The following is a 27,721-nucleotide window of genomic DNA, read 5'->3' on the forward strand; positions in this document are numbered from 1 at the left end:
ATCCTTCAACTTGTCTACACCACCATCAATTTTAAAACTAGTGACCAAAAAAAAACACCTCTGGATCCATCTTTCTCTATAATCTTTGTTTTCCTCAGCCCCATTAAAAAATTAATTTTGCATTTATTATATCTTGCTTTACTGCAGGCACCTCTAAAACTACCATAAACAAGTGGTCACTGAAACAAAGACTTAACTGAAAGCAAAGAAAGCATACTCTACCCAGTATCCTGCTTTCCCAGATACTTATCCCATTCTTAGGATGGCAAAATTTTCATCTGTGGCTTTTGTTCCATACCACCACTCTCTGCAATGCCATGGATGGGCTCCCAATGTGGTTTACACCACATTGGATGACACTACTACTACTAATATCTTGCTTTTGGATAGAAATGTAAGTTTGAGAAACATTTTCATACACATTGTCACATTTAGTCTCACATTTAGTGTCAACTGTCAACTGTAAGGTCGGCAGGAATGGCACTATCATTTCCATTATTAATGCGAAGAACACATATCCAAGCGTGTGAAAGAATAGCAAATTTGGGGCTCAAAAAGATTCCTAAGTGTTAGGCACTGCTTCCATGAAGCTACAAAGAATGTAGTTATCAGACATAGTTCCTTCCCCCAAGAAGTTCACAGTCTAGTGCTGGGTATAGATTTGTAAACCAGCAAGTGTAATACAGTATGGAAAGGGCCCACCACATACATAGGAGGTTGCATAGGAAAAGGCACAACAAACTCTATCAGCAAGAGAGAGCTGTGGAAAACCTTATAAAGGAGGCCATCTTTGGGTTCTTCGAAGAATGAGAAGACTCTAAATAGTGTAGGAAAGAAAAATAGAAGTAGGACGAAGTGATTCCAAGGAAGAAAATGTGTGTGCAAAGGCACAGAGATAATCAAAGAACTGGAAGTCTGTGCACAGGAGATGGCACTAGATGACAAAGGGCACTGAGGACTTTGACTTTGTCTTATAGCAAGTGGTAAAAGCCACTAAAGGATTTAACCAGGGGAAAGACAGGATCAAATTTGAATTCAAAAACATTTTGAAAGTAGAGAGGAGGATAGATTTCTAAGGAAGAGGGAGATCATGGGCAAAATCTGAGGCAAGAAATGATTCTGGACTAAAATTAAGGCAAGGATAGCCGTAATGGAGGAGAGGGGATATGTTTGAGAGTACTTTCACTGGGAGAACAAAAGTAGGGTTCATGTGCTGGAAACTTAAATCCCAATGCAACAGTGTTGAGAAGCAGAATCTTTAAGAAGTGATTAGGTCATGAGGGCTCTGCCCTTATGAATAGATTAATGCCACTATATCAGGGGTGTGTCAGTGATTTTGGAAAGGGGTCCTGAGAAGAAGGATGAATTTTGCCCCCTTGTTGTCTCTGTTGTGCTCTTGCTATGTGATGCCTTCCACCAGGGGATGATACAGCAAGAAGGTTCTCACAAGATACGTCCCGTCGCTCTTGGACTTCACAGCCTCCAGAACTGTGAGCCAAATAATTTCTATTGTTGATAAATCACCAAGTCTACGATATTTTGTTACAGCCGCACAAAACAAACTAAGACCATTGTCATTTGGATATACATGATGCACATAAGGAAGAATTCCGGATGGATTCCAGATTTTAAACTCATCAACGTTGGATGATGGTAATAACTTTAATAATGAGGGAAAGAAGCAGATGGGTCAGGGAGTGGGGAAGAGCAGGAATCAGAAAGAGGAGGTAACATGTTCAGTTTTGAGCAGTCCTTGTACACTGAGCCTCTGATGTATTCATGCAGAACTGGTGACATTTGAGCTGGAGATATGAAATCCATTTTACTGATGCCAGAGGGAGGAATGTGATGAACCATGGAGAGAATGTGGAGTAAGCAGTAACAGATAGGAAAGGATGTGGATATCACCCTTGTTTAAGGTCGGCAGAAATAAAGCAAGATAATGAATGCAGAGAGGGAGAAAGACAACAGGAGAAAATGTTGTGAAGGAATCCAAGAAATATTTTTGAGAAGGAAGAAGAAGAAAGAACAGATGGTCATGAGGGTCAAATGCTACACCCATGTGTTAGCCAGATCTGGCACCAGAAGACAGCTGTGTCCCCACCACTGGCTGTGTCTCTTGTGTGGTGGGGGGAGCTGCCAGGCAGGGTGGTGGGAATGGGAATGAATACAAACAATGGGAGACAAGGAGAATTTTGCCTGTGAAAAGAAAGGAGAGAGAGGTGATTACAATCCAGGAAGATGGTGATTCTTAAATTTTAATGTAGGAGCAAGATTTGACCATGTTGGCAAATGAAGGGCAGCCAACGATGATGGAGAATGAGTAGAGACTTACTGGGGAGACTCACTGTTCCCCAATATTATCTCTTTTTAACCCAACAGTGTAAATCATCGCCATTCTTCTAAGATCATCTCCCATCAGTCCTTTCATGGTTGAACTGAGAAAGTGCATTTGTGCTTTGGAAGGAATGTGCAGGTTGAATAAGACCTTTGCTGTGAGGATGGTTTGCTTAGGGTTAAATGCAGCTTATATTGTTGGGAACTTGTTTGTACAAATTTTGGAAGACGATTTGCTTGTGTTGAGACAAAGTTCTTCCTGTATGTAGTTCAGGGGTGACCATGACAATTTTTTTGCCCCAAAACAGGAAGTTCTGCCTGCATCCTATGTAGCATCCCAGAGGTCTTAGACACCCCTTGAGGGCTGGAGGAAAGCCAAACCCTGTAACCCACTGGGCTTGGCCAGCAAGCTCCACATGCCATTGCCACTTGTTTAATCCTGAATATGGAAGGGTTCAGGTGGCACCTACTTGAAACTTAATAAGACTTTTGTTTACTTTTTCCCCCAAAGTATAAGACAAGAAGACATTAGCTAGCATACAGATTTTCACTATCTTCTTCTATTTAGCTTCTATTAATTCTCAGAGTAACTTTTCTCCTAAGTCAGTGAATGGTGAGATTTTAACATTCTCTTAAAACAACTTTGCATTGGAATTCAGTCTCATATTGCATCCAAAATAAACTTACATATTTAAAAAACAACCTGTTCTTAATAGAACCTTTCTTATTTTTATATCACTGAATATTTTTACAACTTAGAAATATTTATTGTAAGAGTTGGTACATGTCTTCACATCTTTATAGGCTAGACAGTGCTTGGCACATAGTAGGACTGAATAAATATTTGTTGAATGAATGAAGAGTAAACAGAATAAATTAACAGTGAACATTTTGGCCACTAGAGAAAAACAGGCTGAGAAAGAGCTGTTGTCAGTTTCACAAAACCTGTCAAGAGCAGCAAATCACAATTAAACACAAAACACACACATGCACACACGGACACTATCCAGTCCTATAAACACAAGACAATTAAGGACGTACAAACTGACCTTCTAATAAATGCTAACCAAACTAGTCTTGTTCATTTCAGAGATTCTTACCTGTCAAAGCCTAAATTCAGGGCTCTGCAAACCAGTTCCTCCTGTATGAAGCCTGATAATAAATGTTAAAAAAAAAATCCAGATATCAGCACAGACCCCACATCACAGGAGGGTCCTCTGACAATCTCTCCCACTTCCTTTCCTCTACAAAGACGTCAGAAGCCAAAAGCTGGACTGTCAATAACAAAAGTCTAAATATATTGCATTTTACCCTCCCCAACAAGCCAAGCAGCTTTGTAAACAGAGCAATGAGCTTTGGCATTCTCGAAGCACAACTGTGAACACAGCAGTAACTCAAGGTAAAACAACCTTGTGAAACAGGTCACCAACAGAGCAGCTTGTGGGCAACCAGAGCAGCTCTGTCACCTGAAGCAAACACTGCTTCACAAAGCTGTAGCATGGAGTCCATTGACAACTGTGAGCATCTCTGAATAAGTTGTGTAAATATGGTTGTCTCCAACTAGAATAAAGGCAACATCCACTCATATCTCTTGTTGTTTTCATTAAAATGGCTATTCTGTTTATAGCTTATCCATGTTATACATGCAATTTTTAAATGAAATCATGCAATAAAACAAGAATTTGGCTGGAATGTTACTAATCTTGGATGAGTTTCAGCTGAGGGTGCCAAGGGCCCCTGTGCTCACTGGACGACGGGGCCCTTATCCTTGGGATTCAAGTCAGGTCCCCAAGTGAATCCCTGAAAACCCACCCGGGGCTTCCTTCAGTGAGGGGGCCCTGACTGATGTCTTCTAAAACACTGGGCCCTGGGCACTTGTCAAGTGCTTACTCAAGAAATAGATTTAAAGAAGTCTTGTAGTGTTCAGAGTCCAGTGAGCAACAACATCAAAAATAAAACAAAAATGAAACAACACACACACACACACACACACACACACACACACACACTATATATATATATAACCAGGTTGATGACCTGAATATATGTGTGGAAGGGCAGGTTAAATGAAATTGGAGATAATAAAATTCTATTTGTAGACTAGAAATAAAATTCTATTTGGAGAAATAAAATATTTAGTAAACTGGACATATGTGCAACAATATTTTTTGCAGCACTGTTTATAGCATCAAAAAACTGGAAATAACATAAGTGTCCATCAATAGGAGAATGGCTGAATGAAATATGGTGTTGCTACACCTCTACACCACAGAATATTATGCAGCCAGCACAAAGAATTAATTAGAATATACCAGTTGACTCAGTAAGATTTCTAGGAAGTGCTATTGATTAAGCCAAGATACAGGAAATATGTATAATATCCTTCTTTTGTAAGACAAACCATAACGCAAAAGCTATGTATACATACAGGTTAACAAGTATCCCTTTCTCTCCAAAACCTCTTGTTCTTGCGTTCAGATAGCAAGTACAGATGGTGAAATTGTATAGGGTGAGGGGTACCTGCATGTGTGCAAGTCCACGTGGATGTATTTATATATGTAAATCAGTAAGCAGCATTATGCAATTCCACATTTTTACATTTTTTACAGTGTTTGCATAGACGCATATAACAAATTTCTAAATACAGTTTTATAAAGGAAGAAATAAAACAGGTGAACTGCTATAAATTTTTTGGACTTTTAAATTTTATTATTTTTAAATTTTGTTTCAATAGTTTACTTTTATTTCAATGGTTTTTGGTTACATGGATAAGTTCTTTAGTGATGATTTTTCAGATTTTGGTGTACTTGTCACCCTGCTTTAAATGAATATGACTTGGGTTCTTCTGGCATTTTTATTCCTGTAAAATAAACAGTGTCTGCACATCGTTAATTAGAAAAGTGTTGGACACAAGAGTGTGGATTACATTGTCCTCAGAAAACCCATCAGAAGGAGGTGCAGGTAAGGAAATGATGTTCCTGGAAGTGCAGTCACTTTTTTAAGCTTACACAACTCCTAGCCTGCAGGACTGGATTTGTAACCTGAGGCTGCCTGACTCCAAACCCTTTTGGCTACTCACAGGAGCCTCCCAAAGTCCTTGTTTTTGTCTCTGCCTTATGACCTCCGTGGAGAATCCCGCACAACCAAGCTCCAGCAATGGAAGCATTCTTTGCAGCTCATCACTTTGATTTCTCCAGTTACCACCCACCCCAAGTTCTTGGGCAGCAGAAGAGGTCATAGGACTCTCAGCTCTCAACAATCCCACATCTGTGTGATGGGGGCAATGGGTAAACCTTACACCGTGACAATGACTAAGCCTTTAAATTGGAGCGTCCCCAAAACTGAGCACATGGGCCTTGCTTGTTTTATTATTCCAGAATTTTTTACTAGGTGTCTGCTTTGCATTCAGAATAAAGATTCTTTCAGCAATATGTTGTAGGGTCTTTAGCACATTTTCAGGCTATAGCACGTAGACTCAAATTTGTATTAAACTGGATCTTTGCAGACAGGGTTGGCCCAGATAAACGTGGAAAAAGGAGCACTGTGTTAAAACACATGCAGTGGAAACTAATCAAGGGCGCGTACAGACACGGGCAGCTACTTGCCAACAACCAGGCCGAGCATAAAGTAGTATCAAGGAAAATCAACCAAGACTGTTTCATATTAGAAGGTGGAACCGCTGGAAACAACAAGCCCTCTCGGAAAGTTCCCGCCATGCTCTGGCGCAGTTTTTCATCGTGATGCTTCTCCCGGCGCAGCCTGGCGCTCTGCGGGCTCCGCTTCTGTTCACACTGGCAGCGTTGGTGCACGTGGGAGTGCAGTCACGGGGCTCACGTTCGCGTTTCCTCGGCTGCCTGGAGCCCATAGAGCGCTCCTTTCTGGAGGTGCTTCCTCGTTCCTGGGAGCGTCTGTCCTGTGCCTCCGTGTGAATTCTCTCCAGGGCGCCTGCATGCACCTTCCAACCGCAGCCGACAGTTCCATTTTTAAAAGGTCTTGAATAAAGTGAAATGTGATTAGTTGTGGGAAATGAACCAATGATATGCACAATTCAGCAGCCTTTATCACTGATGAAATCCAGAAATAAAGGTAATTTTCTCCAACTTTTGGTGCTATAGTAGCCGTGTTTCTATGAAAAACACTGATAGAACTTAAATTGTTTCATCTCCATAGTGCCTTTAGAAGAAACATAACCCACCATCAACTTCAGGACTGCTGCACACACACTTCAACACTTCTTGGTGTAGAGTGCAGTAGGGGAGGCAATACAGAGATAAGAGCTCAGACTCTGAAGTCTGTCCGGGATTTGTGCCCACATCTCACACTTGGTGCTCTGACCTTAGGCAAGTTACTGATACTTCTAGGTTCCATTTCCCTGAATAAATGGGGTATAGTAAAACTTACACACCACATAGGGTTGTTGAAAGGATTAAACCAGATGATACCAGTAAAACACTTAGAACGATGGTTGGCAGATGGGAGTGCTTAGCAATTCGTTAATACTACATCCGAAGAGAAAAAATTGACTCAGGCCTTTCTGAAATCAATAAAAATCTGTTTCTGGGGCTGTTAAGGCCTTGTCTTCAAGAGGTGGAGAGACTCCCTCCATGAGCTCTCTGTCTAAACCAGACAGACTCCAGTCATTTGAAAACACTCCCTGCCTCTTGGCCTTCCCACAAAGCCCACCTGACATCATTTGGATATTTGTCCCCACCCAAATCTCATGTTGAATTTTAATCTGCAATGTTGGAGGTGGGGCCCCGGTGGGGGATGTTGGGATCATGGAGGTGGATCCCTCATGGCTTGGTGCTGTCTTCCTGATAGAGTTCTCATGAGATTTGGTCACTTAAAAGTGTGTAGCACCTCCCTCCCCCACTCTCTCTTGCTCCTGTTTTTGCCATGTGATGTGCCTGCTCTCCCTTCACCTTCTGCCATGATTGTAAGCTTCCTGAGGCCTCCCTAAAAACTGTACAGATGCCAGCACCATGCTTCCTGTACAGCATGCAGAGCTGTGAGTCAATTAAACCTCTTTTCTTTATAAATTTCCCAGTCTCAAGTGTTTCTTTATAGCAATGGAAGAATGGCCTAATGCACCACCTTTCACCTGCAGAGCCATCCCCCGTCTCCTGCCATTTCACCCCTTCTTTAAGAGCAGACCCAAAGATCCCCCATCACCAAGGTCTTCTCTGGGCACTTCAGGGGCAGAAGCCACTTGGGATGCACCTGGCTTCAGTCATTGTTCCTATCCACATAGCCATCATCTCACGATGCCATCCGAACAGTGATTCCTGGATGTGACTCTACCCCTCAGGCATGATTGGCAAGCAACTTCAAAACGTGCACATTTGGGGTTTTCTCATAAAAACTTTTTTCAATAAATGTCCGTTACTGCCTCATTTATTAAATATTCCAGTTAGGGCTGCCAATAGCCATGCTGTAGTATATCATATGTGTGCTAGGGTAACAGGGGAATTAAAAATGCCAGTTTATGATTTTATATATATGTGTATGTATATGTGTATACATGCACACACACACACACACACACACACACACACACACACACACACCCCTTCACAAAATAAAGACTCCCTGAAGCTTGTTATTGTTCCCTGTTTTGTTTCTGCCTTGAAGATAGTTACTAAGGTTGTTAATAATTTGTGATGCATCATCTTTAGTGCCTCTTTGCACCCACAGAAGGAGGCTGTCGAGGGAGATATGTTCGGTGTGTGCCCACCTGTGCTTGCTGCCACCCACTGTGGACATTGGACCCTGCCATGTGTGCCTGCCAGAGCTCGCCGCTCTGCCCCTGCTCTGCCCTGCTCTCAGGCCTCTGCTCACCTGCCCTTGCCTTGTCTGCTCCCAGTTTCAGCTTGTTCCATTCAAATCCCACTAGAAGTCTTCTTGGGAAAAGTACTGCTAATTCTGATCATTTATTAGGCACTATTACATACCAACCTACATAAAGTGCTTTAACCTCGACAGTGTGCTGGTAGGTATTTACGACAAGGCCCTCCCTCCAGGAGGAAAGCCCTGGTTTATGGTGTTTGCCAATTCCAAGGTGTAACTACAGCCCATTCTGCTAGAACATTTCTTCTGAAAATGAGGATTTGTTCCACTGTGATTGGTAAATCAGGGAAAAATTTGAGTGTCATGTCAATGTCAGTTTGCTCAGGCACCATTTTGTTGCTCAGAAGCCAGGTGAATGTAGCAGGAAGGATGGATCTCACACACATGCTTTTCATCAGGACAAGGAGCCACACCCACCCATACCTGCTATCACTACTCTCTGTAGGATTTTAGATAACCCTTGTATTAGTCAGGGTGCTCCAGAACCCTGGGGAGAAACAGAACCCAGAGAGAGGAAGGGAAATGGTGCGGTGGGGCAGGAGAGGCAAGAGAGGAGAGAGAGAGAGAGAGGAAAGAAAGGAAGAAAGAAAGAAAGAAAGGAAGAAAAAGAAAGAAAGAGAAAGAAGAAAGAAAGAAACCGAGTATATAAATCTATTGAACATGATATTTATGATGGGAATGGCTCATGCAATTACTGAGGCTAGCAAGTCCCTTAATCTGTTGCCTACACACTGGAGAACTGACGCTGTAACTCAGTCTGAGTCCAAAGGCCTGAGAACCAGAGAGCCGGTGGTGTAAAACTCTTAAGTCTGAGGTCAAAGGCCTGAGAACCTGGGAAGCCACTGGCATAAGTACAGAGTCCAAAGGTCTGAGAACCTAGAGAACCTGGTGTTCCAGGGCCAGAGAAGATGAATGTCTCAGATCATACAAAGATAATTCACTCAAATTCACCCTTCCTCCACCTTTTCATTCTATTGGAGACTTCAGTGAGTCAGGTGATGCCTGCCATGTTGGTGAAGAAGGATCTTCTTTACTCAGTGTTTAAATTCAAATGCTAATGTCTTCTGGAAATGTCCTCACAGACCCACCCAGAAATAGTGATTTTCCAGCAATCTGGGCACCACCTAACCCAGTCAAGATGACACCTAAAATTATCCATCACGTACTCCTACCAGCAGTTAAAAACAACATGAACTACAGCCCTTCCTGCCACCAACCGGCTGCACAGCCCTGTGCCTTCCCTTCTGTATTAGTCTGTTCTCACACTGCTAATAAAGACATACCCAAGACTGGGTAATTTATAAAGGAAATAGGTTTAATTGACTCACAGTTCTGCATGGTTGGGGAAGCCTCAGGAAACCCTCAATCATGGTGAAAGTGGAAGCAAATGCCTCCTTCTTCACATGGCAGCAGTAAGAATAAGTGCTGAACAGAAAGGGGGGAAATCCCCTCTTAAAACCATCAGATCTCATGAGAACTCACTCACTATTGGGAGAACAGCATGAAGGTTACCACCCCCATAATTCAATTACCTCCCACTGGCTCCCTCCCAGGACACATGGGGATTATTTAAGATGAGATTTGGGTGGGGACACAGCCAAACCATATCACGTTCTCTTTAATTTCTCCTCTTGAATCTCAGCTATTTTGTATTTTTCCTTTGGTTTTCTGTTATTTTTCTCTTGGGAACTCTTTGGTTCCCTTCCTCTTGCAGACAGGGAGGTGGACATGGTGGGCCCCCAGGCATGGGACACTCACTTCTACAAGCAAACTTCAGGTCTTTCTCAAGGTGATCTTTTCAAAGTGACGTCTTTACTGTAGTATTTACAGATTTCTTAATGAGTTGAAATGCGTAACTATGTGTGCTACCATTTTTATTGGGTTCATCACCTTTTATTATTTGTCACTAATAAAGTTTTTGAATGTTGTGTCCCTAATCCCATTTTCCCATAAGCCCTACAGTTTTTAATGTAGAAATACATACATTACATTAGAGCAGAACTAACTGCCTGTGGTATGCTGGGGCCCACTCACATTCACATACTCTTGCTTAAAAGAGCTGGTTGGATTCCCAACCCTGTGTTTAGTGATATCATATAAATACTGCAGTAAATATGTCACTGTGCAAAGAAAATTTTTGAAAAAAAAAATCTTCTATTCTTAAAGAGGATAAGGTCCTTTTATGAAAAGTCTGTGTGAAGTGAAAATCTTCTGTGCTCAGAAGACAGGGCTTCAATTTCTAGTTTTGGCAGCCGGTATGACCTTGAGTGTGGCAATGACCTTGGGTGTGGGAGCCAACTCATGTTGGCTCCTGTGACCCCCATCTCCTGGTGTTCACACCCTCCATGTTGCACAGGGTGGTTGGTTTGTGTGACCAACAGAACCCAGCAGAAGTGAGAGTGTGTCACTTTGAGACCAGGCTCTAAAGACGTTGCAGCTTCTGATTTGGTTGCTTATTTGCTCCGTGGGCTACCTGCTTTGGGGAGGGCCAGCCTCCACATTGAGTGAGTCTCCTGACAACAGCCATGTGCCATGAACCACCTTGGAAGCAGTTCCTCCAGCCCCAGTAAAACTTCAGATGATGTAACTACAGCCAGCATCTGGACTGGAATCTCATAAAAGACTCTGAGTCACAGCCACACAGCTAAGCTACTCTTGACTTCCTAACCCTCAGAAACTATGAGAAACAATATATGCTTGTTTGTTTAAGCCAATAAATTTTGGGATAATTTGTTGCTATGGTCTTCATCTTTGTGTCCCCCCACCCCAATTTATATGCTTAAATCCTAAACTCCAAGGTGATAGTATTAGGAGGTGGGGCCTTTTGGGGGTTGATTAGGTCATGAGGGTGTAGCCTTCATGAATGGGATTGGTGCCCTTATAAAAGAAACTCCATTGAGCTTGTTTGCCCATTCCACCATGTGAAAACACAGCAAGGAGGTGCCATCTACAAACCAGGAAGAGAAACTGCCAGCACGTTGATCTTGGACTTCTCAGCCTGCAGGACTCTGAGAAATAGATTTCTGTTGTTTATAGTATTTGATTGTAGTAGCCTGACTAGACTAAGACATTTGCTATGGAGCAATAGACAACTAACAGAGTCACTAAGCCATCTAGTTCTCTATATACATACGGCAAACAGGTACAATAATGCTCGCTCTGTCTACTTCATAGATAAATAATTAAACCACATGGGGAAATGTGTGTGATTGCACTTTAGCAACTGTAAAAATGCCATGCAGCCATAATGTGCTATTTTTACATTTAAAGATATCATTTAGTTGATTGTTTCCTTTGCTGTGCAGAAGCTTTTTAGTTTGAAGTAATGCCATTTGTCCATTTTTGCTTTTGTTGCCTGTGCTTTTGGGGTCATAACCAAAAAAAATCATTGCCTAGACCAATGTCATACAGCTTTTCTCTTACGTTGGTCACAGGTTAGGAAGGTTCAATGAGACGGAAGGAATAAGCTAAAGAGAGCTATTGCAAAACATAGTGACTATAGTTAATAAGAATATATTGTCGGCCAGGCTTGGTGGCTCATGCCTATAATCCCAGCACTTTGGGAGACAGGCGGGTGGATCACGAGGTCAGGAGATTGAGACCATTCTGGCTAACACAGTGAAACACCCTCTCTACTAAAAATAAAAAACATTAGCCGGGTGTGCTGGCACGAGCCTGTAGTCCCAGCTACTAGGGAGGCTGAGGCAGGAGAATGGCGTGAACCTGGGAGGCGGAGCTTGAAGTGAGCCAACATTGTGCCACTGCACTCCAGCCTGGGGTGACAGAGCAAGAATTCATCTCAAAAAAAAAAAAAAATATATATATATATATATATATAGTCTTCTTAAAAAATGCTAAGAGAGTAGACTTTAAGTGTTCTCACCACAAAATGAAAACTCTGTGCAGTTATGCATATGTTAGTTAGCTTGATTTAGCCGTTCCACAATGTATATATATTTCAAAACATCATGTTGCACATAATAAATACATAAAACTACCTGGCTATTTAAAAAACTAATAAATATATCATTCATGCCTTACTACACGACCTTCACATGATCAGAAATTTAATAATTAAAATACCATGTCTCTACCATCCAGAAATTTGTGCAGTAAACACATTATTGAATATAATTCAGATATTTTCTATCTATATACACACATGCACACCTAAAATGAAATGATTTTTTAGGTATAATTTTATAACCATTTTTTCCAGTTAATAAGCTCTAGGTTTCCATTTCAATGAATCTTCATCTTATATAATACCTAGTCCATGTTCAAATTTACTCAGTTGCTCCAAACATTTTCTTTATCTGGCTTAACCATTCAGGATCCAGTCAAGGACCATTCATTGTACCTTGTTGCCTTCCTTAGGTTGCTCCTAATCTACCACAGTTTCTTTATCAATGACGTGCAGTCATTGATGAAGACCAAATTTCATCTTCTGGGCGTGTCTGGGTATTTTCTCATGGAGCCATTTTTTCTTTTCCTCTATCTCCCATATTTCCTGTAAGCTGAAAGTCAGATCTAAAGGTTTATAAATTCAAATTAGACATTTAGGATTAGACTACATCTTAAGTGATGCTGTGTACATAAAGCCTGGTTGACTGGCCATTGCTGATGCTTAAGTTGACAGTGGGTTAAGGATTGAACATATAATCCTTCCATTGTACAGCTACTTTTTCTCCCTTAGATCAATATCTAGATCTGCATTAACTACGTATCTAATGTTGACTTTTCTAATTCTATCATTTATTCTACATTATTGATGGCCTTTTTTTCTTTTAAAATAGAGCTTTCTCTCATCAACTCAGCTGTCTCATTATCCCCAGTGCAGTTCATATTGGAAAGAGAAGGTAAATAATGATTGCCCTTCAGTATCAAATTCTTAATGTAATGAGTTGGTTTAGTAGTCATCTCAAGTTGTGGCATAAACGTATTTTCCTAGCTTTTGCTTTTTGAGTTTCATTATGGACTCACGTATTTTTATTAATTCAATGTGCATTAATACGCTATAACCACTGCTACTTTTGATGTCGAAATTGTCATACTTTTGGCCAACGGGAAGGGGCTTCTCTTTGCACAATCGTATTAGTTTTTGATAGCTTCCTTGCTTCCTGACACAGCAAGACATCACTTACCCCTGACCTGGAATTATCCATCTCACCAATTAAGTATGGCCTTCTGAAAGGGCAGCATTAGGTAATGTCCTATCAAACAGACTGGAAAGGCATAAGATTCAACTTTATTTTCAGAATATTATATGTAAATTACAGGGAACAGGAGAAAACTTTGTCAAATCAGAATTCAACCTGAATCTTGACAATGGACTTCTCTGATGCAAAGAATCATATATAATATATATACATATATATATAGAGAGAGAGAGAGAGAGAAAGAGAGAGAGAGAGTGTCTGTGTGTGTGTGTCTGTCAATAGACAAGAGATATCTAAATTGCAAAGTCTTCTTCCACTTAATAAAAGTAAGACCAAAATAAGACCTTGAGACCTGAACCAAGAGTTTTATTATCAAGCGCAGGTGGAGAGACCTCAGGATAGGTAGAGAAAGTTCCCACCATCAGGCAAATAAAGTATAAAGCTCTGTCAACAGAGAACAAGAGAAGAGTACACCGCCAGGAGAAAGAGTTATTGATTCTCCCTTCCTGGGGAGGAGGTTCCACCTCTCAGTAGTGGGTGTGGCGGGGATGGAGGCAGAACTAAGTCAGAGAGCAGAGGAGCTTGCACCTACCTCCCACTGGGAAGGCTCTGGGAGGAGACCTCATGGAGTGCTCTGCACCAAGGTGATGTTCTACCTCAAAGGAGAAACGGCAGTGCGGCCTTCAGGCAGAATGCTCTCCCGTGTTTCCAGCAACAGAAGTTCCCAAATACTCCTGCTGAGGAAGGTAGCTGAGAGCTGAGGCCCGTCAAGAAACCATCAAGGTGAGAAACAAGGTGATTTCAGAGCCAAGATTGCTGTGGGTGGACAGTCTAAGCCAGGGGCCAGGTGAGGGACTTGCTTGGATCCTACATGAATGCCAAGGTGGGACAAAGCAAGCTGCAGAGGGGACTTCTGCCTTGGCCATGCCTAGGGGAGTGACTAAGCTGGCCCCACAGCAGTAGGTACAGGGAGGACTGAGGCCTTGGCCCAGAGTCCCGGTGAGAGAAGCTATGCCACCACATGAGGTCAGGTACATGCAACAAAACATGACACCCTCGATTATGTGTGGTCCCTGCCCTGATTCCAGGAAGCCATCGCATCAGTCTTGCCACCAGACACCTACTTTGGAAGAAGGAGCAAACAGGAAATGGCCCTAGTAAATAATCTGAGTTTTGAGTTGATGGATTCAGAAACTCGATTTTTCAAAAAGAAATAGTTTCATTCCAGAAAAGACTGTTACCTTTAACTAAGAAAATATTATTTTTTCTTCCACCATCAATGGGAATATAGGCTCCATGGCAAGATGAAATCAGTTAAACATCATGATTAAGCCATATTGGTCAAGCTAACCCATTTGAGATGAGTTATCTTTTAAACTCACCTAGTACACAGTATGATGCAATTCAGAATGCTTGTTATTACAACGATGCCCTGGTTCTTCAACTCTCTTGAATCTTAGTGCACGGACTGGAGGAGGTGCCCGTGGCAGATGCCCTGGAAGGGGTCGGCAGCACGGCTCAAACTGCAACACAAACTGGTGCAACACCTCGGATGATGACTGGGGTGACCACTGCAGACCTTATGAAGTGCCATCTCCCACTGACAATCCCCCACATGAAGAACTACTTGAAAATAAAAACGTAGGAGATCTCTTTAGAAGAACTCTATTAATATCATACACATGTTATGCATTCATTATGAGCTGCAGGTTACATAATGAGGTGTCTGGAAAATGTTTAGGAGGAGGCATAGTACATAAAAGTATTCTGTCATGGTTTATCATCAGTGTCCAGAAATTCACCAAAAAATGGAAAAATGAACACATCCAAAGATGAATAAAATGATCATCTGTAGTTATTGCATGAGTTTCAATATCATCCTGGCTATTTTTGTTGATGATAGGAAGTAAAATGACCCCTGGGGGAAAAATGAGAAAATCAAAAACTAAAATTTTATTTAATTATAATGAGAGCTAAAACATGAGGAGGAACAAGAATGTTGATGCAAGAGGCATCTTTTAAAAATAATTATTATTTTGCATGTGTTTATCCAGCCTCTTGTTTTTGCTTTGTCCTGATTAAGCTGACTGCTTTATCATTGTTAGATTATCTCCCTTAGAAGATGAAGTCAGATTGGCTTGAAAATATGACCTATTTCTTTTATATATTTTAAATGTCTAAAATAAAATTGAATATATCCTGTGACCTGAATAGGAGATCCCAAAAAATACTACAATATTTATCCTTCCGGCATACACAAAAGTACAGTCTTTGTTAAATGTTTTAACAGGCTTTTATAGCTTGATAGCCATAAGTTTTTTATCCAACAAGATTCACTCACAGTAACGTGGTCTAGAGCAGCATTTAGCATTTTCTATTTGCACACTGAGAGCTTCTGGAATTTTTAGCTTCTGATTTCTATCAAAAGAATGAGAGAGGAGCTTGCTTCCCTGGAACCCCGTGTAGGGTGTGAGAGTGATGCACCTGTTCCCTAGGAAGGACACCGGGCGGGAGCTCCAGCACAGAAGGCTTTGCCAGCTCTGCTTAGAACCTTCTTCCCTGCACACAGAGTGCTTTCTGCAAGTGGGCGTTCACAGGAGACTCCCAATACCTGTGCAGACCAGGTCCACTCGGATGCAGAAGGCGGCCTTCCAGTCAGGAGAACAGCAGCCGCCAGCCCAGGAGTGGGTACCCATGGATGAGGCGGACCAATTTAAGTTACAGCCATCTTCAGCTGAGCCTTGGAAGTCTAAAGCACTAAAAAAAGGGGAGATCTGCTTAGAGGATGGTGCTTATCCTGAGCTGGCTGAATCCCCAGACATGAACCAGGGCTACACACAAACAAAAGTCATGTGAAAAATTAATAAAATAATGTAAAACTGGGGTACACGTTGGGAGATCTGATCTCTCATCCTGATTTAATAAAGAAGATGTGTCCTCTTTGAAAAGATCCTGATTTCTTTGGACATTATTCTTTCCTACATTGTTTGGAATGATAAAAATGTGGGTTATCTTGGTTCTTACATATTGTATCATTTTATGCCAGCTTTAAGCTCTAGAAGTCAGTTTGTGGGATTGGCAAAGGCCACGGAGGTCTTTCCCAAGGTTGAAATAAGCCACACTGTTTAGGGATGTCAGCTGGGGAGGAATATGAAAAACTACCTCCGAACTGATACAAAGTCACACTAGATTTGCCAGTCTGTAAAGTAACACATTAGATAACAGTCAAAAGACACACTCACAGGTCAGTATATTAAACATCATCTCCAACATTGTTTTACGTCTTCTTCTTGAGTATTACCTGTGCATCCTTTTGTTCATTTTTGAGCCTTGCAGAACTTCAATTCAGGTTGATCTGCTCTGTCAAGCTTTGTTCTGCCCAATCTGAGATCCCTTCCTGGGGGTATTTTCTGATCTGTTAGCTAAGAGTCCTCCTTTCCATGTCCAGCATCCTTCAGCTGAATTGCCACAGCTCCTTGGTTGATTTCCCTACCAACAGTCGACTGCCCCCCCATTGGTCCTGAAGCAGAGCTACATCCAGCTTCTTCTGCACGACTCATGACGTAGGGTGAACTTCCAATGGGACCCTTACATGCAAGGTCCCCTTCCATCTGACTCCAACCTTCCTTTCTCACTCGGTCTCCTAACACTGACTCCCCCATTTAGATGAGTCTGTTCTCCGTTCTCCAGCACTGTCCTCTGCCTGCAGTTTCTTCTAGTTTAATTTTTTAGTCTCCTCTCCCACTGCCCTCAATTCTCCAAATCCAGGTGCGGGCACATCTTCTCCATGCAAGTGGTGACCTGGCTTTTTTAATACATGGTCCTTCTTCCATTTATTCACTCAACAAGCTTTTATTGGGGCCCTACAAAGGGCCCAGCCCTGTTCTAGCTAAAAACTAGCCAAAACTCTTCAACTGGCATTTTATCATACACTTGCTCTAGTCATTTATAATAAATAGTTGACATTCATCATGAATTTACTATGCCAGGGGAGGTAAGTACTTTCCAACATGTGCATCTCATTCTCGCAATAGCCTCCTGAAATAGGTGCTGTTATTATCCTCAAGTCCTCATGCAAAGTAACCAGGCAGAGACATTAAATGACTTTCTCAGGCTGTGCATCTAATATGTGCCCAGCTAGGATTCAACGTCAGCATTCTGGCTCCAGAACGCCTCTCAGCCAGCAAGCTGCCGTGCACCCACCAGCAGCCCCCATGGCCTCTGCCAGAAACCGTGCCAGGGATTTGATTCCTTCACCTGTGCCTGTCTTCACTCCCCAACTTTAATAGAGCCCACATCTCTCACGTAGCATAACTATACAGCTCCTAAAGAAACCATGAGTACATTACATATTATCTTGGTTAGCTTTTGCCAAAATCAGGTGTTTGAACCCGATAATGAAGCCACAACAGGAACCTGTTATGTTGTATGGTCTGTGGGAAAAACACCAGAAAATGACACCGTTTCTTAGTTTTATACACACACATTTGCAAATTCAATTCTGAAACGTGCAGACTCTATTAGTGTTGATTCTTAAATATGACTACTGAAATAAAAATGTCAACATTTACTTTTCTTTTAAGAAATGGAGAAAACTCACAGGAGGACTAAGAAATCTGGGAGAGGCAGGAAACCACACCCCTTCAACTCCCCGCCTGGGCAGAGAGAAAGGGCTCTGTACGGGACAGGAAGCGCAGCTGCCCTGACCAGCCTGGCCTCACGGCCCAGAATCCTCCACATCCTCCAGCCACCAGGGCTCATATGGGCTTAATTGTCCTTCACATTGGGCTCCATCCACTTTGCTTAAGTAAATCTTTCACAGATATTTCCTCAGCCACTTATTATTTTTATAAGAGAAAAAACAAGGCCACAGTGCATTCCTAACCAAAAGTAGTTGTGGGTTTTCCATCCTCTCATGAGTGTGAAACTGCCCAGCGGCCTCCCTCAGGTCCTACCTGAAAATTATGTTTTAAGCCCAGCATTAGAGGAAATTCTGAAGTGAAGCAGGGAGACTCGTAAAATGAAAATTCGTGTTTGAGCTTGCTGCTGAGCTCCCTTTTTGTGTCTATTGAAGCTAATAAACTTCTCAGCATTATAGTTTGCACTTAGGACTTGCTCTATGACTTGGGCCCTCAGTGCCTCTGTTCTTACAGAGGCACTTTCAAACCATCTAGTTAATAGCACTCCCTTCCTACCCCTTCCAATATCTGAGGAATTAAATATTGTTTTCTAAAATAGTAATATTTATTACCAAAAGAAATAAAAGAAATTTGAGGGCTGTTTAATATTTATTTTAAAAATTTGGACAGGCACAGTGGCTCACGCCTGTAATCCCAGCATTTTGGGAGGCCGAGGCGGGCGAATCACCTGAGGCCAGGAGTTCAAGACTAACCTGACCAACATGGTGAAACCACATCTCTACCAAAAATACAAAAAGTAGCCGGATGTGGTGGCACACACCTATAATCCCAGCTACTCGGGAAGCTGAGGCAGGAGAATTGCTTGAACCCAGGAAGCAGAGGTTGCACCAAGACAAGATTGTGCCACTGCACTCCAGCCTGGGTGACAGAACGAGACTTAGTCTCAAAAAAAAAAATAAAAAAATAAAAATAAATAATAGATTTCTATTTTTTAGAGAAGTTTTAAGTTTACAGAAAATTGAGCAGACAGTACAGAGTCCTCCCATCCCCGGCATCCTCTGCTATCTGTGTCTTGCATTAGTGTGGCACATCTGTTACAAGCGATGCACCAATACTGACACATTGTTATTTACTAAAGGGCGTAGCTTATATCAGAGTTGGTTCCTTGTGTTGTATAGTTCTACAGTAGTTCTATGTACTTTTCCAAGTACATAGTGACCTGTATCCACCACTCGGGTAACATGCAAAATGGGTGCATTGTCCTCAAATTCCCCTGTGCCCCACCTATTCATCTCTCCATCCTCCTGAGCCCCCGGCAACCACTGATCTTTTTAATGTCTCCATAGTTTCATCTTTTCCAGAAACCAATATAGCTGCAATCATGGCCTTTCCAGATTGCTTCTTTCACTAAGTAATGTGTATTTGGGGTTCCTTGCTGTCTTTTCCTGACAATAGCTCATTTCTTTGTAATGCTGGATAATATTCCACTGTGTGGAACAACCACAGTTTGTTTATCCATTCACCTAACCAAGGGTACCCTGGTTGCTTTCAGTTTGGGGCAATTATAAATAAAGCTGCCATAAACATAATTTTGCAGATTTTTGTATGGAAAGATGAAAATTTTTAACAATTTTTAAAATGAAAGTATTATACTAGATGGTGCTTCTGACATTACCACTCTTGTGACGTACTGATATTGCTAAGATTAAGTTGACAGACCTGAATATAAATGTGGTGGCTGCATAATAACTGCTGCATGTCTTAAAGATCAAAGATCACACACACTCACATGGACACTTGGTTTGGTTCTAGACATCCACAGTTTAACATCTACCTACAGGTAGGAGGCCCTCAGCTTCCTGAAGTCCATCGGTTAGGAACACAAAACTCAACTAGCAGAGCCTAAAACAGGGTTAGGTTTGTTTTGCTAAGATAACAGGAGAGGACAGAGGCAGCTGCCAGCGTTGTCATCAAAGGCACACGGTCTCTCCATCCTCCCTCCTCACCACCTGTGCCGACTTCAGCTTCATCTTGGCTGCTTCTCAGTTGCAAGGTGGGCACAGCAGCAGGTAGGCCAAGCAGCCCACCAGGGGTCGCACCAGAAGGCCTTACAAGAAGGCTCAGGGTTTCCGGAACCTTCTACACAGCCTTGGCTCTCTATCTCACTAGCTGGGCCCTGTCCCATGGCCACCTCTGTGTGCAGGGGAGTCTGGACAGGCCAGCATTTCTTTCTTCAAAGTTCACAAGCAGAGACAGCAAGGAAGAAGGTCACGAAGAAGGATTGTTGAATTAGCTAAAGCAACAGGCTTTGTTATTGCAGGGAATTAACAGCAATAAGCAAAAAACTCAACAAACTCAGCGTAGCTCCAGCCTGGCCCATTCCAACCTGCCTTACACCTCCACAAGGATCTCCTCGCTGCCCAGGTTGGGACCTGGCCATTAAGGACTTTGAGAAGGGTCGCCGTTTCCGTGACAGCTCCTCCGCTGCCATCACGGCCTCTATGCCACCACTGCTCCACACGCGTAGAAAGGAGCCCAAGAGGGCTCACACTCACCTTAGGGCTACAATCCCCAAGTTCTCCCCATAGCCTGAGGGTCAAGGTCGTGCTTGATGTATAGGGTTGGAGGCGCACAGAGGACAGAGAAGGCAAAGTTCATTTTAATGGCATCCCTCTTTTATTTTCCACTCCGTTACCTTGATCATTATCTCTCACTTGGATCTTTGCGATAACTTCCAAACTGTCTCCTCTTCAGTCTCCCTGTATACAGTGTTTCTCCAACAATTTCCAGATGAGGCTTCCTGAAACGTGGAAGTGACTGGTCCCTTATTTGCTCACAAACCTTTGCCACCTCCCCTTTAGCCACCATGTAAAGCCTGACACAGGAGCTTAGCGTCTACCTCTACCGTCTGCCTGCTACCATTCTGCTGTTCCCATTACCTGTAATCTTCTTCTTACAAAGCCCACCATTTCAATTCAGGAAATTCACAAAGCCAGATACTAATCCACATTAGAAAATCTTAATATGGGACACATATGGAAGTATTTTAAATGCAAGTACAAAAGTTATTTCTTCATACTTTAGAAATTATTGACCAAAAAAACACAACTATGCAAGACCAGATAATTTAAAGAACTTAAATTCCAGTAACGTGTTAACTAGTAGTGCAAACAGGATACTATGACAAATGAAAAGTTAAAAGCTGCCAATACCTGCACCTATATTTTGGAAGTATAAAATAACTACCAAAGGTAAAATAACATAAAACATAAAAATATACATTTGATTCATATAAAAATTCCTAAAGCTATACAGAAGATGCATATTGTGTGTTTTGTTTTGCTACAATTTCTGAGCATATCCTTAACATTGATGCCTCAACTGTCACGTCTATAAAATGGGCACATCTGTAAACTGCCTGAACAGAAGACTGGCAGATAGACTGGGAAAATTGTCAAGGGTCCTTTCAACTTTAAAATGTCTGATACTATTTGATTTTTTAAAAATAAAACAGTGCATTACATGAATTAGTAAAATTCATGTCATAATAGTAGCATCTTATTTTCAGCAATTTGTACTTAACTCTTAACTAATCTACATCACGCAAATCTAGAGCCTGGAGAGCAGGGTACCCTATTAGCATGAGAAATAACCCAAATACTATTATTTATTTCTCCACTTTTTTGAAGAGTTCAAGAGAAGGAATCAATGCCTGTGGCAATTTCTCTTCATTTTGTTGAATCCTTTTCTAAAACCCTATTTAGGTGACTTGATTTTTGTGGTTTCTTATGGTTTAATTCTTCCAAGTGGGTCTAACAGTGTTTAATTTACTAGTATCTCTAAAAACTGAACAGGAATGATGAAAGTCACACAAGGAAAGCAAATTAATACAGAAATTCAACATGGTTGACTTGCAAAATCCCATACTATTCACCTGTAGGATCCAAATTTTCTTTTAATTTCTGTGAGTAAGAAAAGTTATCCGTCAAGCAAATGTGAGGAATACTCAAGTCTTTTTAGTTAAACCTGTGACAAGATTTACCAGATCCTGCCTTTTCCTATGGTTCTCATTTTAAAAGCATAACTATTAATACAAGGAGCTGGTGAGCTGCGGGATTTCTCTCTGACATGTCTCTGACATGTGGAGCACAGGAACAGACGTGTCTACCATGGTCTGGAATCCGAATCATGTCAGAGAATTGAAGGGCAGGTGGGATCTTAAGACCTGGCCATAGGCAAATGATGGTATATTTCCAAATAAACCTTTACTTAAGGAGCTATTAACTGCCTGGGTCACAATTCCACCTCCACCCTCTTAGAGCATTTGAAGGAGTGGGGCCAACCCAGGGGTTGATGGATAAGTCATAATCAGCACAGGAGGTGGGCCAGGAGCACCCCCCCCCCACAGCTGCTGGCCAGGCTTCGGGGGAGGAACATTTGCAAAGCCAGAAAAATGACCTCCTGGCTACTAGTGCAGGAGACCTGTGCTACTCAAAGAGTGAACTCAGAGGGCTGCCAGATATGAGGGTGGGGGTGAGAAATTCTTCCTGATACCTTCACCTAAAAGCCACTTAACAGACTCATTCAAAGAGCACAGGGCCCAGCCCAGTGGGCTCATGACTATAATCCCAGCACTTTGGAAGGCCAAAGTGGAAGCATCACTTGAGACCAGGAGTTTGAGACCAGCCTGGGCAACATATTGAGACCCCATCTCTACAAAAATTTAAAAAATTAGTCAGACTTGGTGGCACATGTCTGTAGTCCCAGCTACTTGGGAGGCTAAGGTGAGAGAATCACTTGACCCCAAGAGTTCCAGGTGACAGTAAGCTGTGATTGTTCAGCTGCACTCCAGCCTGGGCAACAGAGGGACCCATCTCTAAAAAAATACAGAAAACAAAAATCCCAAAACCACAAAATATATATGATTAATAATAATTACAACTAACATTTTCTGACCTCTCCCTCTGTCAGCCACTGTGCTAAGTTCTTCACAAGAATGACTTCATTTGTGCAATTTGACTCCAGAGCCCATGGGAGTCCAGCTCCAAACCACTTTGCTCAATAACCTCCTTATTAATGAAGGTGCTGTGCTTGGGCATTGTGAAGACAAAATATGTCCCATGTGTAAGAAATAACCCCCAGCCTCTAAAAGCTTACAATATTTGGAAGGAGGCAGAAATGTTCAGACATGAATAATAATACTAAGACAGAACCACCTTTGAAATAGAGTTGTTCTATCTCAATTTGAAACAATTTTGTTTGGGGGAGTCTGAATTAGGTCCCTGCCTCCATGGAGGCCTTGGCCAAAAATCCAGCTCCTTCTTTCAATTCTGCACCTCCCAGGGCTGGAGGGCAAGCCATGGTTCCCCAGCAGTGGGCAGTGGGTTTGATCTCAAGCATGATCTTAACGGTCTTTCTCAGCTTCCATTCCAGGAGAAAATTATTGAGACGTATTTCTGATCCTTCCCAGAATGAGAACTCACACAGACAGGCTCCCACTTAGCAAGAGAGACAAAACATGGGATCCACTGGTTTAATGAGTAGAGACCCAGCGTCTCTGGGAACAATCTGCCACAGTCTGTGAGCAGCACCTTCTGAGCTTCAACGTCCTGGGCTCCTCCACCCACAAAAGAGAGCAAAGCCCGCCAGGCAGGAGGTTTGAACACTCAGGTGCCCAGGAGCAAAATACAAAATGACCCGAATGGGAAAGAAAAGCCAAAACCAGCAGTTACAAATAATTACCACTTGGCCTACAATTTCAAAAGAAAGTCGGAGGATCACTTGAACCCAGGAGGTGGAGGTTGCAGTGAGCTGAGATCGCGCCATTGCACTCCATTCCCTGGGCAACAAAGAGAGAAAACGAAAGAACGAAAGAATGAAAGAACAAAAGAACGTAAGAAAGAAAGAAAGAAAGACAGAGAGAAAGAAAGAGAGAGAGAAAGAGAGAGAGAGAAAGGAAGGAAGGAAAGAAGGAAGGAAGGAAATGAAAGGGAAAGAAAGAAAGAAAGAAAGAAAGAAAGAAAGAAAGAAAGAAAGAAAGAAAGAAAGAAAAAGAAAGAAAGATAAAGAAAGAAAGAGAGAAGAAAGCAAGCCAGCCATGCCTCCCGACTCACGTCTGGAGGGCTTTCAATATCACTCATCACTTTCAATATTCCACACCCTCCGGCAATGCTTCCTCCCCTCTTGCTTCTGCCCAAAAGACACATGGAAAGCAATGGAAGCTGCCGTGTTAGCTCATCACTTTCAACATTCCAGTTGCCCTGGAAAACTGGAGGCCATAGTGCTTGAGAGCCAGCTACAGGAAAGGCAGAAAGTGCACAGCTTCAGCGTCAGGATCCCTCTAACCAGGCTGAGAACTGGACCAGCAGCAAGACTGGGGGGTAATAGGGCTTGGTTTCCTTCTGAACATAGCAGAGTTTGAAGCTCAACACTTCTGCCCCAGGCTGTTCTTGGCAAACATCGTACATATATATTAGAGTGAAAAGTCTGCAATATGTCCTGTGAATGTGGAAGCCAAGGTGAGGCCATTCCTAAAAAATGTTCAGCTCCTCATTTCCAAGCAATGGTTTCCATACTGGCAGCAAGAGGCGATTTCCTCTTTGAGCTGGGTGGGGTGGGGATGGGAGGAGGCAAGTGAGGGAGGGCAAATGGGGAGGAAAGAAGAGAGGTCATTGCAAAGTCCTAGCTTTTCTTTCTTGCGCTAATGCTTTTGTGAACATATAGGAAAAGTCATGGTGTTTGGCCATAAAAAATAGTGAGCCATTTATCCACTGCCCTCCCTATGACAAGTATTATATATCAATTATATATGGATTGAATCAGAGATACATGATCATCTAGTTTCTGCATTCATTTCAGGAGACTGGATATCTATGGAATATTTGTGGAAGTCAGCTTAAAAATTGTTTCCCTGGATAATGTTTCGTCCACACCCTCTGTTTCTGGAGAAAATAGCGGGAAGGGAGTAGTTAAAGCTGCGGGTGAGAGAAGACTTGAGCTTGACCCCAAGGGGAGGCTCTTCTGCTTGGTGAGACCTCCCGAATGGGGTCTGCAGAGGGCCCTCTCTCCCACTCTCCTGCTTCCCAGGTGCCTGCTTCCTGGCAGAGAGACCTTGCCTGGGGAGGGGCAATTTAGGAGGGCCACCCTGGAGAGCTGCCAGCTTGAAAGCTCAGGCACCGAACACCATGACCTCTCCCCAATTCCACTGAAATCAATGAGGGGAACACACCCAGAGGCGACTTCCTGCAGCTCTCCCTGCCCCCCTTTATCTACAGTTAGCTGCACCAGCCACAGCAAGGGACAATCCAGCAAAAGGTTAGCCACTGGGATGAAAGACAGACAACAAACCCAACACATAGAACCAAGGTACAGCCATCCAAAATTAAAATGGGGATTTGATACAATTAAACATGGTCCACCTAGAGAGAAAGTGAGCTGCTGTACCTCAAAAGCCATTAAGGAGGTTAAGGAGCAAGAACAGGTAAAATCAATGAGAATCAATAAAGATCATAGGAAAGAAAACTAGAATTCTGAAAATAAAAAATAGTGAAGGCTGAGTAGCATACAAAGATCAAATTAATGTGGTGATAGTTGTTACAAAGGAATTTTCCTGGAACACAGCACAAAGTTGTCAAAGAACACCGGGTAAAGACATGGAAAAAGCTTGAAGACATGCAGAAGCACGTGGAGGCCCCATCCGACCCTCATCCACGGGATTCCAGGCCGAGGAAAGAGACAGGATGGAACACAGCACATTCACAGATGGCATCACGTCTTCCCAGAACTGAGGAAAGGTCCACTGAATTCCAAATACAGTAAGGTTGGAAGGCTACCCCTAGACGTGTTGTCATTAAATTTTAGTACATCAAGGACAAAAGCCCGTTGTCTTGAAAGGAGAGCAGGGGACAGCTAGAAAGGGTTGCAGAATCCAGAGATTTTGTGAGGATGTCAGCAGTTAGCGCAGATCTGTACAGCAAGGGACGTGAGTCAGTAACTTGAAAGTAAATGCAGATATGAGGGCGCTGGAATCGCCAATGACCCAGGGGCATTGAGGAGATGGAGAAGCTGTGCATAGAGCACAGACAGACCTGATCCTCAGGCAGGGATCGGGGTGGGAAGACAGAGGAGCACCAGTAATAATGTGAGTGAGTGCCTGATGGCCGAGAAGACAGATGGGCAGGGAGTGAGGGAAGCAGCTATGCGCTGGCCCCCAGGAGTAGGGCCAGAGCTAACACTGCAGGCTCCATTGCTTGTGATGTGTCTTTGGGCAGAAGCAAGAGGGGAGGAAGCATTGCCGGGGAGTGTGGCAGAACGCATAAGGGGACCTGGGCTGGGTCAGGCCATGTTCAGCTCTGGGCCAGGAGCATGGGGTCACTGACCCCCTCCCAGCCTGTCAATCTCCAGTCTGAGGCCAGGCTTGTGGTGGGAGGGTGGGGACGGGGTGCAGGGGACCTTGCTGTGGATGCAGTTGCTGAGAGCCCTAAAGCTTAGTTCTCTCTTTAAAAGCTGTCACTTAAAAGCTTTACACCCTCTGAATTTCAGTCCCACAAAACAAATAGGATGTCACCACATAGCATGATGGCCTTGCTTCAAGTCCTTGTGCTGAGATCACAAGCTGGGCAACTTCAAGCAAGTCGTTAACCTTTCTTCTCTGTAGAATGGGATAATGCTTCCTACAGTCCTGTCCTACTTCAGAAGGAAGCCAGGATGAAATGCGATCACGTGGAAATGCTAAGCCCGCCTTAGCGGGTCTCATTACCATGCGGTGGCGAATGGCATCATAGACAGTGGATGCAGTGAGGGCGGGATCACTGCTGGTTACCCACGAGATGAAAATGCTTTACCCACGATGTCAGCAAGGGCTCCACAACCAACGAGCCTCCACTTACCCCTTGTTTGGTTTGCAAGTTCCCGCCACAAGCTTGGAAAACTGTGCCATCACAGTGACAGGTCACCTGCAGAACTCATGGCCCCTCCAAACTGCTGCCTCTGACTTGATGGAAGTTTCCCAGACTGTACGGTATGGTGTCATCTCAGGCTCTTCAGAGCCCCAGAACAAAACCACGATTCTTAAGGAAGACATGCCCGCTTCAGAGCAAAATGCCCCCCCAGAGCCCCTTAATGATTTCTTCTTTCCAGAAATCTATAATATTCTTAGCCAAGATCCACTCCTCTATCTGGGCACAACCTGCAGTAAAATGTGGTTTGTGGGCAATGAAGGAAGGACATCAACCCAAGTCACCAACTGGTGTGACTTTTACTGAGCATTATTTGCCAATCCCTACCTAGGCACTTTGCATGTGTAATTTCAAATCCTTACAGCTCTAGGGTCTAGTATTATTCCCATGATAGTCCTAGGTAGATAGAAACACGAGGAAATCGAGGCCAGAAGGTAAATTGCCCAAGGTTGCCTGGCTCATATGATGCTGCTGAGATTGGAACCCAGTTTATTTGCCCCCATGGGCAACACTGCCTCTGTACATGGTGCACATCACAAAGAAAACTGACCAGACACCTGTGTATTGCTTGGGTTATAGCCTTTAATCCATATCACAGGACTCAGAGACCTCAGGGGCCCCACTACAGAGGAGCTGGCCATTTGCTCACTGTCAGACCTACTTGGTGACCAGTGGGTGGGAATGATGATGGACCCAAAGGTGAGTGGCTCCTGGGCTGGTCCAGCCTGGCTGCTTGATTGAGCACTTGCACTTCTCGTCTTCAGGAACTTAGACGTCCACC

The 27,721-nt window shown here is 43.0% G+C and overlaps 1 long non-coding RNA gene and 1 pseudogene across 1 annotated transcript in view; both read right to left on the reverse strand.

Annotated features, from left to right (window-relative positions):
* The window catches only part of LOC134761584 (uncharacterized), a 66,844-nt gene that overhangs the window by 13,462 nt on the left and 25,661 nt on the right, over positions 1 to 27,721 (reverse strand). The window lies entirely within an intron of this gene.
* Positions 5,025 to 27,721, reverse strand: part of LOC103891034 (putative transcriptional regulator encoded by LINC00473) — a 47,706-nt pseudogene continuing 25,009 nt past the window's right edge.

Source organism: Pongo abelii, chromosome 5, assembly GCF_028885655.2.
Source record: "Pongo abelii isolate AG06213 chromosome 5, NHGRI_mPonAbe1-v2.0_pri, whole genome shotgun sequence".
NCBI classification, from domain to species: Eukaryota; Metazoa; Chordata; class Mammalia; order Primates; family Hominidae; genus Pongo; species Pongo abelii.